The following is a 12,329-nucleotide window of genomic DNA, read 5'->3' as shown; positions in this document are numbered from 1 at the left end:
CAGCATCACAGTTTTCCTGAAGTGTGCACAGTATAATAATGTGGTGTGTCTTGCATTTGGTTTGGTTTGTGTTCCTTCTTGTTTGGTTATAAATTTAAGAGGTCACTGCATGAAACATATGCTATGTGAGTTGTGTTACTCATTTGAAAGAGTTTTTGGCAGAATGTAGGATGTATCTTGCAGGGCTATTTTTAGATTGTAAGCAAAGTTCTGAGCCTTTGTATAGTTTTTATTTTCTTTTATGTGATATTTAGTGCACCAATTATTATTGATTCTGTTTTTAATAGATATAAGTACCTTCTTTATCATATCTGTTGATATAGCCTATCTTTACAATGATGTGGTTTGTGGATTCTTAAATGTGATTCTTTTTCTTTATTTCATATTAAAACAAATTTTGTTTTCATTAGTATCATTGCTTATTTCCAATATCTCACTGATTTTTAACAGGGAAAATGAAAAGGAAGTAACTAAGTTAATGAAGAATAAATATCACAAGGGATTTCATTCCTAAAGCACAAGTAGTTCAGTTTTGTTGCTGATATTTGCATTTTTGCAAAGATAATAAGCAAAAAGTACACACAAATTCACATTCATATGCATACAAACATATATGTATGTATTCATATATGTGTTTATATATGTGTGTGTGTATGCATACGTTCATGCGTACATACATACCTATAGATATTTGTATACATACATATATATATATATATATATATATATATATATATATATATATATATATATATGTATGTATATATATATGTATGTATATATATATGTATGTATATATATATGTATGTATATATATATATGTATGTATATATATATATATATATATATATATATATATATATATATATATATATATATATATATATGTATGTATATATATCATCATCATCATCATCATCATCGTTTAACGTCCGCTTTCCATGCTAGCATGGGTTGGACGATTTGACTGAGGACTGGTGAAACCGGATGGCAACACCAGGCTCCAGTCTGATTTGGCAGAGTTTCTACAGCTGGATGCCCTTCCTAACGCCATCTATATATATATGTGTATATATACATACAACATGCATGCATATATATATATATATATATATATATATATATATATATGCATAACAAACATTTTTAACTGCTCAGTAGTCAGTCAGCCAATGTCAGCCTCTTATTTTATATTATTCATAGTTTCTTTTCTTGTTACACATTGATTTTGTGGAGTTTAAATCAAGCTTCCAGTTTCTACCTTTAGTGTGGGGATTTTCACACTCTCTCACTTCTCTATTATTCAATTCTACAGGATGTTGATCATAAAGAAATGTTTCTTTATATTTTACCCTAATTAATTTTCAGAGTTCTTTGATTATATTTTTCGTTTGCTTTTTAACTTTTCACTGCTTAGTCCTTTTATAAATCACTTTTCTTAGTGTAATTAGGTTTCTGGTTTGCACTTTATTGTTTTTCATATATGCATAAACAAGTCTTCTTCTTTTTTTGTTACCAATCAGTCTACCTTCGTTTGCTTCTAAATATTTTTCAAGAACTGATGTGATTATATTGATTTCACATTTTTGGCACAAGGCTAGCTATTTTGAGGGAGTGGGCAAGTCGATTACATTGGTCTCAGTGTTCAACTGGTACTTATTTTATCGACCCTGAAAGGATGAAAGGCAAAATCAACCTCAGCAGTATTTGAACTCAGAATGTATACAGATATGATTATTTTGCAACAGTTTTCCATTTGAATAATTCCATTATGCTCTGGGCATCTCATTGTTATATCCAAGCTTTAGGGTGGTGATCTTTTAATACAATGTGTAGTTTTTAGTTGATGTGTTCACTAAGCATGAGTTATCTCACATGAGTATGTATTGTTTGGTAATATGTACTATATGATTGCTAATCATTTTAAATGCCTGTGTCCACAGTGTCCACAAAAAGCAGACATCTTCTCAACCCTCTTACTTTTGATTTAACTTAACATCTATGATGTGACAACTGGAGGGGAAAGAGAACTGCACCATCATCTGCCTGGTACTAGTTATATCTGAGTAGATTGGCACAATAAAAAAATAAAGTAACTTACTGAAAGACACATTCTGCTTGGCACAGGATTGGAACACATGATCTTATAATCATGAGCTGAACATCCTAACTACTGAATCACATGCCTTCATAAAAAAAAAATATTAGGCACAGTCGTCAATTGAGGCTGAACCACATATCTGAAGCATAGTGGATGTCTGCCTTTAACAACACCAGTTTACTTAACTTTCAGTATATTATATTGATGGTGAAATCAATGTCTGAGATGTCTAGTGCATTGATAACTATCACTGCATTTCTGGCATTAAGTCTGTGTTTTGATATCAGTCTATTCTATTCTGAAATAGTCTGTTTTATTTTAATTTTCTCTTTCATATCTCTGTTGTATCTTATCAGTTTTATCAATACCTACTTGTATGGCTTGTTCTGTTTTAATTATCAGATTTTGGTGTCTAAATCTGTCTCAATGTTGTGAGTTTTAATTAACTTACCTCTTCCAAGGGAAGTTTTGGCACATCTATCTAATCATATATTCATTAATTGTCTTACCCTACATTTATTGTTGTTGTTGTTTCTGATATTAGGCACAAGGCCAGAAATTTGGCAGGAGAGGCCTAGTCAGTTACATCATCCCATTACTCGACTGGTATTTTTTCCATCAACCTCGAAAGGAGGTTGATAGAAATTTGACCTCATCAAAATTTTCCCATCCAAAATAGCTACTACACACAATTGTACAAGACTAAACTTTACAAAGGCCAAAACTAGCACAAAATCAAAACACACAATTGAACATACTAAAAAGAGTGAATAATTAACAGAAGAAAATATCTCAAATACCCAAATATGTAATCTTGAAAGCAACAATAGTAATAGTAACAACAGCAGTTGTGACTGTTACACAAATTCAAATGATGCTGTCCATTCATACAACAGTTGTGTTAAGACAGGCCTTCCCTTAACTTAAAGAATTTTTAGATCTATCAAAATTATAAGTAAAAAATGTAGGTAGGAAAATTTTGTAAAACTTAACATCATTTCTTTGCCATAGAATCAAATTTAGGATCGGGCAAAGAGAAAAATTATAAATAACTCATGCTTAGTGAACACATCAATAAAACTTTGTTTCAACATAAGTTTTATTGATTAAAAAAGCAAAAGCAGTAGCACTGTTTTTGTACTTTTGAAATTGAATATATAACTGAAACACAGCTGAAATTGTCAAATATATCTCTGAATATACATTTAAGTACCAGTACATGAGTCAAACATTACAAATGGAACAATAAAAGACATCAGAAGCAACATAAATCCATAGCTAGGTATGACTGTTGTATTGCAGTATGAGTGAGTGGTCAAAGCAAGGTTGAGGAAAAGTTAGGGGATGTCAAAGTGGATTTGCAAGTCCTAATGACATCCAATGACTACAAAACGATGTTAGAACTGTACTTAGTAGGTGTTACAACAAGGTAATATGGGACAGAAAACCTAGCTGTGACTTTTGTTGGTGTAAAACCCTCCTTAGAGTTGAATACCCAGAAAACAAAATTGAAATAAGTAACTGAAAAGAACAAGAAAATGAAATTAATGAAGATTAACAGCAACACAAAAAGTAAAAAGAATACTTCAACAATCCCCAGCTTTTAGAGCTTCACCAGCCAAAACTCTAAGGTTGGCAAGTGAAACATCTTTATGCCCAATATTGGGAACATGAAAAAATGCCTCATCACCAAACAGTGCAAATACATAGAAGCAAATCTTCATCATCCAATAAGTAAGAAATAATTTTTATAGATGAAAATTTTAAAAGCAATTGGTGAAAATATAAAAAGGAAAACAAAAACACTGCAGAAACATAAGACTCAGTGTAAAACAACAAAAACAGATGAAGAGGAACAATTTATTTGAAACAACAATAAAATCCCTCCTCCAGAAAATAACAATTGACAATGAAGAGAACAAAGCTGAGTTAAGATTCGTTATTCTTTGAAAATCAAACAAACAGTTTAGAGACAAATTTATGCATTTGTGGTGCCATCAACTTTCTGAAGACATTATAATGATATAAAAACAGTTTCAGAATATAATTAACAAGCAAAAGATAGATTTCCAATAAAATTAAAACTAAGCTATCACACCAAACTTAAAAGTGAATGCCCTCAAGCTCTTGGTATTTCACAACAGCAAATATTTAATAAGTGCTTACTGGTGCATTGATTTTCACTCTAACATAATTTGAGAAGTAGTTAAGTAAACCCAGTCATTGAGTGTACGAACTCAACCTAACTAGTAATCTTTGATTGATATTTCTTTTAATTCTATCTAGTTTTTTATCATAGTCTCTTTTATTTATTCTAATGCAAATATGTATGTATACATGTGTACATATGTATTTATGTATGTGTGTACATATGTGTGAGCATGTGCATTTGTATGTGTGCATGTGTACCTTTCAAAAGTTTAATACATCCTTCCATTTATTGTATAATATTTCTCCTTTTTCTTCATGTTTTTTCCATACTCTACATTTTCTTCTCTTTGCTTTCTTTCTAAAACCTAATGAAAGTTATGTATTTCTTCTTGTGTATATTCAATCCCTAGTGGCTAATAAAGAAAAAAATTATTATTATTGGCAGAATTATCAGCTCATCAGACAAAATATCATTTTTTCTGACTGTTTACATTTTGTGTTTAAATGGTGCCAAGGTCAATTTTGCCTGTCATCATTGGATCAAAATGCTTAGTGACATTTCATATGTCTTTACATTCTGAGTTCATTTTTTATTCCTTACCATATAATTGTTACTATTATTATTATTATCATTATTATTATTATTAAGGTGGTAAACTGGCTGTTGCTACATTCTGAGTTCAAATTCTACCAAAGTTGACTTTGTCTTTCATCCTTTCAGGGTCGATAAAATAAGTACCAGCTGAACACTGGAGTCGATGTAATTGACTCATCCCCTCCCACAAAATTGCTGCCCTTTTGTCAAAATTTGAAACCATTATGGTTATCATTATTTCCTTGGTCCATGCTGGCATGGGTTTAGATGGGTTTTAACAGCCTGAATCAGTTCTTATTCACAGTCACTTCTCACCTAGATTGTTAGGGAGAACATATTTTACTAGCACATTTTATTTTTGGCATTTATGGCTAAATGCCCTTTCTATGGCCAACCATATTACAGAGTTAACTGGATGCATTTTGTCATGCTACCATAATAGTAGCTTTTCATTCTGACTTCTAAAACTGTAATTTGTCCTCTTGTCCTCTTATTTTGATTCTGTTCTGATTTTGGTTTTTTTTATCAAGAACTGTACTAAAATTTGGCCAGGTGTGAGAAACACAGGGCTGGATTTCTGTACAAGCCAATAGGGCTATTTCCCGGGGCTTTCAAGAATGGGTGGCTCCTTTAACTCAGAGAAACCTAGAGCTTAGAATTAAAATATTAAGGCACAAGCATAACTGTGTTGTAGGAAGTTTCCTTCCCATTCAGATGATTTTAGGATCAGTCTCACTGTATGATACCTTGGGTAAGTGTCTTCTACTATAATCCTAGGCTGACCAAGGCCTAGTAAGTGGATTTGGTAGGTGGAAACTGAAAGAAACCCATTTGATATATATATATACACACACACGCACACACACACACATATATACATACATACATACACACATACATACATACATATGTATGTATATATATATGTGTGTATGTATGTGTGTATATATATATATATATATATATATATATATATATATATATATATATATATATATATATATACATATATATATATATGTATATATATGTGAGTAAAAATAAATACAAAAAAAGGGTTTTGTATGATCATGTATAGAGGAATATATTATTTTATTTAAAAAAGTTCCAACTCTGTTTTTTATGTTTTATTTATATTCTTGTAAAATTAATGTGGGATATAGAATATGGAATATATAATATAAAAATGGATGGTACAATGAAACGAAGTATTGAATGTCTTATTGAATATATGGAATATGTCTTATTGAATATATGAAATATTGAGTGTTCAATATAAAGGATTAAATATATAAAGGCTGTGTGTGTGTGTGCACGTTAGTATTTGCATTCATTCCTCACCACCAGCTGACAACCAGTGTTGGTTTGTTTACACCCCACACCCAAATTTAGTGTTCCAACAAAAGTGACTGATAGAGCAAGTACCAGACCTTAAAAAAGTCCCAAGTTCGATTTTTACCCATTAAACCTTTCAAGGCAGTGCCCCAGCATGGCCACAGTCTAATGACTGAAACGAATAAAAGATATTATTTACAGCAATCAAATAAATAATTTGTTATTCAATTCCTTGTTTAACTGTTTTTCTAAATCTAATAGATTTGAAAACTATTGAGCCCACATTTTATTTATTGGGCCAAACACATCGTGGATGCCCCCAAAATCTATTGGCCCAGAATTCTCCACTAGGTGTAAATTCGGCCCTGGTGATACAAATATAACTTAGTGTTTGAGTTCAATTAGTTTCTTTTGTATTACAATAACCAAGACTAGAATAAGCTAGAGAAATGTTATGACATTCTTGGTAATATATAATAATAGAAGAGTAGATGATTGAGCATTCTTATTAATTTTTTCAAATAAACATTCTCTTTGCTCTTGTCAATATTGAACCATGATCTTTCTTTTAATCCTTTTAGTTAACATTTGTAATCCACTTCAATATATTAATCCAGAAGATTTAGCTTTTCAAAATCTTTAGAAAATGTATAAATGTTCTTTACGGTTCTAGCCATTAATTTAGGTTTACTTATTTTGGTGAGAAATGTTTGCATTTTGTCAATGCTCTCATCTATCTTATCTTCACTACTAATGCTTCCAATTATTTTCAGTTTCATTTCATCTATGCTTCTTTCATTCAATCTTGTGTTTCCTTCACTGTTGCATGTACGGTTTCTTCAACTACTATTTCTTTACTAAGCTCCTTTTATTCCAACAGTTACAATTTGCTTCTGAAGATTTGTTTTTTTTTTTTTTTACCTTGCCTTCATTTCTTTTACCGTTTCTTTTTATCATTTTAATCAATTTCTTTACATTTTACTTCATTTCTTGATAAAAAAAAAAAAAGAATGTAGTGCTGTTCTAAAAATAGTGCGTGACCAAAAGCTCTTGCATTTGAACGAAGATCTGCTCACGACATCTCTGTAGTTTGTAATTAGAATTTTCTTTCCATTCCACAAAGAAGAGAGAAAGTAAAAAATAGAGATCAAGGCAGAGAAAGAGTGAGAGAGAAAAATGACAATATTTTATTTAGCTTACATATTTATTTATTTATTCATTTATTTACTTATTTTGTACTTTGACTTTCTCCAACCCTGCTCTTTTGCTGTCATTCTTTTGTGAGTAAAAGCTGTTCTATTAACTTACCACTTGAAAAGGGTGTTTTGATGCAAGGATGAAGACAATCTAACTAGTTTAACCCTTCATATTAATACTACTTGATTGAAGACATATTTCTACACAGTGTATTAGGAAGTTTGGGACAAATTATGAAGTTAGAAAAATATATACGACAACAAAACAAAAGAAAATAGAAAGGAAAATTTACAGCTAACATATTCTGTTAAATGAAATAAATGAAATAAATGAAAATAATTTGGAGTTTGTTTGCCTGTTTTACCATTATTTATACATGATGATTGCTTCATCTTGAGAGATGATAGCTATTCCATCAACACACACACCTCACCCCATCACACAGTACAATCATTCCATTGATGAGCCCTTAAATGACTTTTAACACCAGCTGCTGACTGTCAGGGTTTAAAACACCAGTGACAGATATTATTTAAGTTTCTTCTATACCTTTGCCCTTTGGAATATGATTCTGACGTTTTTGTGAACTATCATGTCTTTTAAGTCCAGATATTGTCTTATAAGTTTTTTGACAATGACGTAAGTTGTAATAGGTGGTTGGTGTCCAAGATCATTACCTATCTGGGCATTACGATTTTCATGTGACTTTTGACAACAGAACATGATCACATATAATACATACCCAATGTTCACTGTTGATTACAGTTCTAATGGTTTCTTTGTGACAGATCCTTTTAAGTTCAGAGTGCTGAATCATCTTTTCCTCCCAGGCATTGCAACCAGTCCTAACAGCACCTCTCCCCTTGTTCCAATCTAGAGCATCATTTTCCCAATAACTTTTGTTCATATCTAGTTTCTTCAAGTTTTCCTTCACACAGTCTTTATACCTTTTCCTCGGCTTATGTTGTGGTTACTTACCAGAACTCACCATAAAAAAGATGCTTTGACAAACGCTCGTCTTTCATTCTAACAGCATATCCAGTCCATCTCATTTGAGACAAGGTAACATGCTGTTCAATTGAGCTGCAATGTGCAATGTGCAAAACCTCTGTATCTGGTATGAAACATTCACACTTGACTCCTAAGATACATCTGAGGCACTTTTGATGAAATCTCTCAAGCATTTTTATATAACACTTGCAAGTGGTTCATGACTCATTCGAATAAAGAAGTGCAGACAATACACACACTTTATAGATGCTGATTTTTGTCTGCAGGGAAATACCTCTATCCACCCATATTTGCTTTTCAAGCTTTCCAAATGCAACACTTCTCTTCCCTATTTGATAATATATCTCTGCATCAAGACTACCATCTCTTGACAGTGTGCTTCCTAAGTAAACAAAAGTGTCAACGACTTCAAACCTTGTTCCATTCACAAAAATGTTTGGGTCAGAATATTTTTGTTCTGGCATGGGAGTAAATATTATTTGGTTTTCCCCAAACTAATTGTGAGTTCAAAATGTACACATGCAGTGGACAATCTGTCTATTAAATGTTGCATATCCACCTCTGAGTGTGCCAACAAATCAGCAACATCAGCATAAAGTAATTCTTTAACAAGTTTTTTGAAAGTTTTTGCTTTGCGGTTAAACCAGGTCAAATAATAATATGACTAGATATCTGAAATCTGATTCCAATTTCCCTGTTGAAATCCTTGAAAGCATACCAAAGTAATGCAGCAATATAAATAGAGAAAAGTGTAGGTGCAGGAATATCTCCCTCTTTGATACCGTTGTCCACCGAAAATTCACGAAATAGCTCACCATTAAAGACTACCTGAGCTTTCATGTTTCTGTGTAGTTCCTTGAAAATGCTCACAAAATGTGTTGGACAAACAAGTTTACACAAAACAATCCATGGTGCCTCCCTGTTTACTATGTCAAATACCTTAGTTAAATGTTTGAAGACTTGACATAGTAGCATTTGTTGTTCTAATCATTTCTCCTGAACCTGCCTCGTAGAAAATATCATGTCCATTGTTCCTCGCCCATTAGTAGGAGAGGTTAGGTAGGTATAGAAGGAGGATGAAATAATGTAACTGAATAAATCAGGTGAGGTTAAGTCAAATTAAGAGATGTTAAAAGTACAATTTAAAAGCACATTATGCTCAAATGCTAAGTTTTGGTAATAGAAAAATAAGGAAATTTTTGAAACTGGAGAGTGATGATTACTTGAGCAATATTTAAGAAACAAATGGCTTAGTTGTTAGTGTTTACTATAAGCTTAGTTTTGAAGTATACATTAATACATATATCAGGAAAGCAATCAAAGTAAAAGAATTTTATATAACTCTGAATAACTTAACCAATCTTGGGATACAAGCAATCACATATATCAGAGTAGTACACAATACATCTCAAGAAAATATTCTGTTCACATCAGAGGGATGGAATTGTAAATTCGTGCCTGTTCTAAATAATCAAAATATGCTAATGGTACAAAATATAGTTATCAGCATTCCTAGAACCACCACACTTTAAATAGCAATTTCCATCACTAGTATCTACCAAATGGTGTAATTCGTATAATTAAAGAAGCTTTGGAACATGAAGGAAAATTTTGTTATGAGTGTCAGTTTCATATTATGAAATTGTTTACTAAAATGGTATCAAAATTTCCTTATTCTATTACAACTAATATCAGAAAAAAATTATCTAGCTTGAATAGATCAACTGCTTTGAATGAATAACCAATTCACAGTATCTTATTTTCTGCCAGTTTCACATAAAAGCTGTATCTACTTTTTCTACTTAGTACAAGAATCTTAGCTTTTCAGTTAATTACAAATAACAGCCCACTTATGACGAATTTACTTTATGTTACCAAATTAGATCCATCAAAGTTTTTTTTCAACTACTAAATAGCATTCTATAACATATAATTGAACATTTCTACATTCTAAAGTTTGATTTATAATTATTTTAATAGGATATTCACTTTTTTATATGAAAAGATTTATAATACCCCAAACAAGCATTTTTATTTTAGTATTTATCTTCTATTTTTGATTATTGATATAATACATATTCTACTAAACATTTATTTATGATATCCTGCTGTAACATTTGAAGAGAAAACTGGAAAGAGTTTTAGGATATGATTCTATCTAAAATAACTGTCATCTATTTTATATTTTTGAAATATCTCATCCAGATATTATATGTCTAATATCTCCACATTTTTTTTTGTTTTTATTTTAACTGCTTACTCTTTCTATTGTACAAAATCCTAATTTGTCTCTATACGCAAAATTGTGATAATTTTTCAAGTGCTATTTTTGTATAATTTTTAAAAAATGAAGCTGAAATAGAACAGCATTCCTGAGTTTGTTCAGTTCCATTATTTATTTGATTTTATGTGATAAGCTATCCCGTGATACCAACTAGCAGTTAAGAAATTGGGCTGTTGATGGTTAAGGGACTTTGCTATAGATGTATAGAAAAGGATTTGAAGGGACAAACCCATAGCCAGCAGTCTAGTGCTCCATTGACCCATCCACTTACAACTCTCAAACCCACTTACATTAATATTGCCTGATTTTTTCTTCAAGAACATCAGCACTCAGAAATTCTCTTTCAACTCACATTCTTCCTAAAGACATTGACTTAAATCTATTTAGACTGAACATCAAATGCATTGATCTCATCAGTCTCTAAAGAAGTGCAAGAGTAATGGCTATAGTCCATCCCTCCAGATTAAAACTATTGAAAGGTAACGAGATTCAGGAAAGTCTATAATAGATTTACATTTAAATTATCCCCTCCAGAATTATCAAAAATCTTAGTCCTGATTACCAAAAACATAAAGTTTAATTTATCGTTTACATAAAAGCTGCAGAATTTTCCAACATTAACATAAGACTGCCAGTTGATACCACAAGATACTTATAGCTTATCACATTTTCGATACTTCTCATAAAAGAACACAATACTGCATAATCTGTTAATTTACCTAAAGTAGATGTGGCTATTGTCTGAATGATCAAAATACATAAATTTGTACATTCCCATATAAAAAATAATTTTAATATGAACCAAGACCTTGAATCTTGAAATCAAAATCTATTATACAGGCAAAGTTAAAGTTACCTTCTCGAGCCATGCCAACTCATAAGGGTTTTCATGATGTGCAAATTCCCCACTGGATGGGACACTGGTTCGTTGCAGGATTACTCATTGTTGCCAGCTCAGTGGACTAGAGCAATGTGAAATGAAGTGTTTCGTTCAAAAACACAACACATCGCCTGGTCTAGGAATCAAAACCATACTCTTACAATCATGAGTCCAGTCCAACACTTTAACCACTAAGCCATGCACCTCCACTAAAATTTATTATATAAGTGATGAGAAATAGTAGACAAAATATGATACAGAATATAATGTTCTTTTTCTTCATTTTGCTTTGTTGTTTGTCCTAGCATAGTTCATACATTGAAACTCATTTGGCTTGGTAGTGCTCAACAGACGAATTAAATGCAGAACATAGAACAGCTAACACTTGTATAATGCCAATAATGTATATAAGCAATAAATAAAAGTTATAGAATATAGTTTTGTAAAATGTGTAGAGAATTCTCTATATAAATCAATACAAAACATAACTACATGTTTTACTATCATACTATTAATGGTGCTATGAAAACAAAGATGATTTAAGTCAAAAGCCCTGGCCTTACCATACTCAAAACAATCAGTTTGTATTTGAATTAAAAGTTTCTAATTTGTTAAGATACCCTTATTTCTTTACTTCAGTCTACGCCTAGTATAAAAATCAATAACTACAATGAGGAACTGTGGACAGACTACGTACATATGAAGCTTTCACAACTTTTCAGTTTCATATAATAACATAACTATAACTAAATGTCAAAACATCAGTAAAAGATAG

At 31.3% G+C, this 12,329-nt stretch overlaps 1 long non-coding RNA gene across 1 annotated transcript in view; it reads left to right on the top strand.

Annotated features, from left to right (window-relative positions):
- Positions 1-12,329, top strand: part of LOC149137526 (uncharacterized) — a 32,945-nt gene that overhangs the window by 15,668 nt on the left and 4,948 nt on the right. The gene's annotated exons all lie outside the window — the stretch shown is intronic.

The sequence above is a fragment of the Octopus bimaculoides genome, chromosome 1 (genome assembly GCF_046866305.1).
Source record: "Octopus bimaculoides isolate indiv1 chromosome 1, ASM4686630v1, whole genome shotgun sequence".
NCBI classification, from domain to species: Eukaryota; Metazoa; Mollusca; class Cephalopoda; order Octopoda; family Octopodidae; genus Octopus; species Octopus bimaculoides.
This window is presented reverse-complemented; position numbering and strand designations above follow the sequence as displayed.